This window comes from Otolemur garnettii, unplaced genomic scaffold (genome assembly GCF_000181295.1).
Source record: "Otolemur garnettii isolate 467f Iridium unplaced genomic scaffold, OtoGar3 scaffold00124, whole genome shotgun sequence".
Classification (NCBI taxonomy): Eukaryota; Metazoa; Chordata; class Mammalia; order Primates; family Galagidae; genus Otolemur; species Otolemur garnettii.
This window is the reverse complement of record NW_003852519.1, coordinates 5,804,810-5,811,501: the sequence shown is the minus strand read 5'-3', so window position 1 is coordinate 5,811,501 and position 6,692 is coordinate 5,804,810. Positions and strand designations below refer to the sequence as shown.

General features: G+C 34.3%; 1 pseudogene; it reads left to right on the top strand.

The window, feature by feature from the left end:
* Positions 1-6,692, top strand: part of LOC100954221 — a 32,124-nt pseudogene that overhangs the window by 21,380 nt on the left and 4,052 nt on the right.

Below are 6,692 nucleotides of genomic sequence, written 5' to 3'. Positions count from 1 at the left end.
TTCATGAACTTAGAGATATTTCTGCTGTTAACTGATGTAATCAGCATATCTAAAATGGTACCTGGCATATAATATGTATTTAAAAAATAATTGATGATGAAATATATTTCTAGTGAGCAATAGATGATCTAAGAATGTATTACATAAGAATATTATCTTAAATGTCTTTTCTCTTTTGGGTAATATGTAGCACTAATTTCTCCTTAGTAGAAAACTTAGTTGATTGTAGATAAATATTTTTAAATATTCTGAAAATTATTTATAAGTCTATATAAAATATGTAATTAAATAAACATCTAATCGAAGACAGAAATTTAGAAGTATCAGCAGAACATTCAAACTTCTTTTGCCTTGTACGAATTTTCCACCTATGAGATTTAAAATTTGATGATTTCCAGGGGTACACCTACCTTCATAGAAAAAGGAAAATAATACATTTAGAAATCTTTCCCTCAATAAAGTTGAGATTGGAAAGAACCCTCATGTTAGAGCTAATTAGAAGTCAACTCATAGCCGTGATGGCCTTGCATAGCTTGTAGAAGACACCAACTGATGCAGTAAAGAATCCCACTGAAATCCAAACAGTATAAGAGAACAAGCAGGGAGAGAGAGGAAGAAAGAGACAGGGAAGAAGAGGGAAGAAAGTGAGGAAGGAAGGAAAAATTCCTACTTAGGTACATGACAGAAAACTGCAGATAACAGAAATAGATATAGAACTCAGTAAATAAAGAAAAATTAATTTTCATGGAGTGACAAACATTAACAACATATCATAATCTGTTAAAATATTACTGCATTTTAATTAAAGTTGGCTTACTCTCAGAAGCCAAATACTATACCTTTTTGAAAGGTAAGCGATCGGAGGCATAGAAAGTTTAAGTATTTGCCACACATCATACAGAAGTAAATTATCAAATTTGGATGTGATATGTATCCCTCTAGCAGTGTCTTTCTTGAGAAAGTGGTGTTGCTTTTCCCTGTACTCATCTTTCTGATCAATAATGTGAGATATTAATACATACCTCTGGAGTTATTTTAGGGGAGTAAATGAAATAACATTAAAGAAGCATGTTGTACACTGTCTAACCAACATAACAATAACTAAAAAAAAAGTACTAAAAAAAAGCAGTCTAGATACACAGAGTTACTAGCATCATCAGTGACACTGATTCTCAGCATTTACCCTCTACTTGATTTCAACTTTAATATACATGGTATGTAATTAGTGAATATAGATAGGCAGATATTACTTCATGTTCAAAAGCCTAGAAGTCAGAGGATCATAATAGTTATCTTAAAGTTTTCAAACAAATACTTATATTTCTATTGAGCTGACATAATATTAATACTTTATATTGCTGCTGTGTTTTTCGTTTTACCCTTTTTTAAAATTTCAGAATATTACAGTGTGCAAATGTTTCATGAGTTGCTTTTGTACTGTTTGAGTGAAGGTTATCAGTGTGCTTCTCACCCAGACAGTGTGCATTATACCCAGTAGGTGTTAATTTATCCCTCCCCTTCTGCCCTGTCCCTTCTGCTTGCTTTTTATTTTTACTACCAAATGTGCACATAAGTGTTGATTAATTAGTTTCAGTTTAATAGTGAGTACATGCAATGCTTCTTTTCCCCTTCTTGTGATTTTTTTCACTTTGAAGAATGTTCTGCAGTTCCATCCACATTTTGCAAAAGGTATTAGTTCACCACGGGCATTTTGTTTTCTTGGGTTTTTGTTGTTGTTGTTGTTTGTTTGTTTTGTTTTATGGTGGAATAGTACCCCACGGTATACACATACATTTTATCAATCCATCCGTGTACTGATGGAAATTTGGGTTGGTTCCATATCTTTGTGATTGTCAACTGTATGCTGTAATAAATATTTGAGTGTATGTATCTTTTTGGGAAAAATGATCTTTTTCCTTTGGATAAAGACCCAATAGTGGGATTGCCCAATCAAATGGTGGGTTTACTTTTAGTTCCTTAAGGAATCTCCATATGACTTTGCATAAAGGTTAATATTCATTGTTCTATTGGTCTATGTTCTTGTTCCAGTGCCATGCTGTTTGTATATTACAGCCTTATTAGATAGCTTGATGTCTGGTTAAGTGATGCATCCCAATTTGTCTGTTTTGCTTAAGGCTGCTTTGGCTATTCAGTCTCTTTTCTGGTTCCATACAAAGCATAGAATTATTTTTCTATATGTGTGAAAAACGACATTGGTATTTTAATAGAGATTGCATTGAATCTGTAGATTACTTTGGACAGTATAAACATTTAACACTGTTGATCCTGCCAACCCATGAGCTTGATCTTTCCATTTGTTTTATACCCTGTGTGATTTCCTTCCCATAGGACTTACAGTTCTCTGTATAAAGGTCTTTTACTTCCTTGGTTAAAGATCTTCTTAGGTATTTTATTTTCTCTGTGGCTACTATGAAAGGTATTGAGTCTTTGATTTAATTATCAGCTTGACTATTATTAGTGTATAGAAAGCCTACTGATTTTGTGCTTGATTTTGTAATCAGACATTCTGCTAACTTTATCAATTCAAGGAGTCTTTTGGCAGAATTTTTGGGGTGTTATAGACAGAAGAACATACAGTCAAGCAAAGAGAAATAGTTTGTACTCTTCTATACCCATTTGGTTACCCTTGATTTTCTTCTCTTATCTGATTGTTCTGGCTGAGATTTCCAGCCAGAAAATGAAAGTGGTGACAGATCTTCATTATACAGTAATGAGTACAATAGGAACTTATCAGTATAAAATCTCTAAATTATAAAGATCAGAGCCCAGGTACCACAATGGCTGTAGAGGTAAAACAAAGCCATGAAGTTCTACTCAAAAGAATGAATGGAAACCACCCACTTAACAATAAATGTCATTGGACTGAATTCTCCTCTCAGAAGATATAGGTTGGCTGAGAAATCAAAAAAAAAAAAAAATAGAAGCCAAGTATCTGCTATGTCTAGGAAATACATCTAATCAGCAAGGACTAATTCAGATTCAAGGTGAAAGAATGAAAAATAATATTCCATGAAATTAAAAACAAACAAATGAAAATCTGGTGTAGCCATTCTCATATAAGATAACAGATGTGAACAAAAGTAAAGAAAGACAAAGATTGTCATTATATCATGGTAAAGGAAACAATCCAATAAGAAGACACAACAATTCTAAATATTTATTTAATGAACACAGCTGCACCCAGATGTATAAAGCAAACCTTTCTAAATCTAAAAAAGTGGTAAAGAGCAACCGTGTAATAACCATGAACTTCAGCACTTACTGACAGAACTGGACAGATCTTCCAAGTAGAAAATAATTAAGGAAACATGGGATTTAAACGAGATTCTACGGCAAATAGGCCCAACAGACACATATAGTATATTCTACTCAAAAACAACCGCATATGCATGATTTTCATCAGCACATTGGAATGTTCTTGAAGACTGGTCACATCTTAGGGAATGAAATATGTCTCAAAAAATTCAAAAAATTAGGAATTTTGTTATGTATTTTCTTAGACCACAGTAGAGTAAAATTAGAAATCAAATTTAACAGAAACACTCAATTCTACACAAATTTATAGAAATTAAATAACGTACTGTTGAATGATTATTGATTTAAGGAGGAAATTAAGATGGAAATTGTACAATTCATCAAACTAAATGACATAGCAGGCACAAGTTATCAAAATCCATGGAACCAGTATTAAGAGGAAATTCATAGCCTTAAATCCTTACATCAAAACAACAGAAAGATTGCAAATCAACAATCTAATGAATTGTCTCAAGGAATGAGAAAAAGAAGAGCAGGGCAGCGCCTGTCGCTCAAAGGAGTAGGGCACTGGCCCCATATGCCAGAGGTGGCAGGTTCAAACCCAGCCCCGGCCAGAAACTGAAAAAATAAATAAATAAATAAATAAGAGCAAACCAATCCCAATCCAGCAGAAGAAAAGGAATAACTGAGGTCAAAACAGAACTAAATGAAACTGATCACAAAAGAATTACACAGAAGTTAGTGAAAACAAAAGGTAGTTCTTTAAAAAGATAAAATTGACGGACCTCTTGCTAGATTAAACAAAAACAGAAAAGAAAGGCCCCAATAACCTCAGTCAGAAATTAAAAAGGAGATATTACAACCGATAGCACAGAAATACAAAACATTATCTCTGAATACTATTAAAAGCTCTATGCCCATAAGCTGGAAAACATGGAGAAAGTGGACAAATTTGGAGGACCACATGAACTCTCTTGGCTCAATGAGGAAAAAAATAGAACTCCTAAACAGACCAATATTAAGCCAAAATCAAGTAATGAAATCGAAGCAGCAATAAAAAGACTGCAAAAAAAAAAAGGAAAAAAAAGAAAGTCCTGCATCGGATCGTTTCACAATTGGATTTTACTAGACTTACAAAGAGGAACTGGTACCTCTACTGCAGAAATTATTTCATAGCACTGACAAAGAAGACATACTCCCCGACTTGACTTACAAAGCCATCATCACCTGGATACCAAAGTCAGGAAAAAACACGATAACAACAAGAAAGAAAACTATCTACCAATATCCTTTATGAATACATATGCAAAAATTCTCAATAAAATTTTAGCAAAGTGAATTTAGCAGCACGTCAAGAAAATAATCCACCATGACCAAGTGAGCTTCATCCCAGGGATGCAAATATGATTTAACATATATAAATCTATAAATGGGACTCTCCACATAAACAGAAGCAAAAGCAAATACTATATGATCAGAGTCAATACATGCAAAGAAAGCATTTGACCAAATTCAGCACTCTTCTATGATAAGAACTCTTTAACAAAATACGCATAGAAGGAACATACCTAAAATTATAAAAACCATATATGACAGCCCCACTGCCAACATCATCCCATCTGGGAAATATTGAAAGCATTCCTGCTTGGAACTGGAACTAGACAAGTTTGCCCACTGCCACCACTAATATTGCTGCTTTGATGCTTACTGCTTTCTATTTCATATTTGTAACGATATATCAAGATACTTTGCTTTCTTTGTAAATGTTTAAGCCCTTTAACAAACTAAAAGTGTGCTGGGGCACATATCTAATCACTCCTAGAATTTCCAGTGATTTACTGAGTGATAATCTACAAATAATAAGTACTAAATACATAGTGATGGATTCAATAATCAATCAGGGCTAGTGCCTTAAGAAAATCAAGACTGGGCCTTGAAATAATGTTTTAGGCTCAGCGCCTGTGGCTCAAGTGGCTAAGGCGCCAGCCACATACACCTAAGGTGGCAGGTTCGAATCCAGCCCGGGCCTGCCAAACAACAATGATAGCTGCAACCGAAAAAAAAAATAGCCGGGCGTTGTGGCGGGCGCCTGTGGTCCCAGCAACTTGGGAGGCAGAGGCAGGAGACTCGCTTGAGCCCAGGAGTTGGAGGTTGTTGTGAGCTATGCCACGGCACTCTACCCAGGGGGACAACTTGAAGCTCTTTCTCAAAAAAAAAAAAAAGAAAAAAAGAAAGAAAGAAAGAATGTTTTAAAACTTTAGCTAAGCACAAAGAAAAACCAATCTCTACCGTTTTTTTCTGCACCATTGTGCCAACATTTTTATGAAGCTAAGGTAGGGGATTTGAATTTCCAGCTATAGCAGGTAGGCTGTAAATAGGCTGCCAGAAAATCTTTTAAGTATCTTACTGTCTCGTGTTAACCTAAACTGATATAAATTGATGTTATTTCTTTATATATGATATTAATAGCCTATTCTTGCACATTAATGGAAGAAAGAAATGCCGTTACAAATTGTCTTGAATACAGAAGGATAACACAGTGGAAACTATCTTTTAAATCAAATAGAGAGGGGTTCCAGAAGCTTTTAACATTCATTTAAAAAATTCCTAACTGCTGTCTTTAAGGCAATGTTGCACCTGTTAATGTCAGACTGAAAACCATATGCATATGGTATTCTCTCTCTAGGGTTCTCTTCTAAAAATGGTGATATTTCACCCTCGAGATAGAAAATGCTAGCAAAAAATACCAAGAATACGACATTTTCCGTATTTAAAAGCAGATGTGCTTTTCAAAGCGAGTTTCTTTCTCATCATGCTCATCACTACGCAATTAAAGAAGATCTAGGGTATGTTAATGGGAGGAGAGTATACACATTATAGGCACCAAAAATATTTTAAATAACTGGTTAATCTTAGATAAGCATAGCTACAGGCTTCAGTAATCTTTCTATAGAAAGCTAGAGAGCCAGTCTCCAAGAACACTGCACTGTAGTCAAACTCTGCGGATGCAACTAAAGTATCAGAATGTAATGAAAAATTCTAATATGTACTGAAAAACTTTGATATGCAGAGGTAAAACACCCAAAAGAAAGTTTGCATTCTTTGGATGAGCCTGAGGAAACCTAAGAAATAGCCATATCAAACTAAAATAGTTTTACAAACCTCTATAATCAGCAAACCAAGACAATTCTTGCTTTGAAAACACCAGATGGCTTGGAGCTATAAAAGTTATCATCGATAATTAATGGATCACACGAATAGTCATTTGAAGGTTCTTATCGTTCACCCTTTGTGAATGGAAAATATTTCTAAGACTGTAGGGCACTACAGAAGCAAGAGCTACCAACAATGTTTTCCATATAAAATGAGAAAAAGATCATTTAAAAATTACTCAGTCTTTTTTTTTTTTTTTTTTT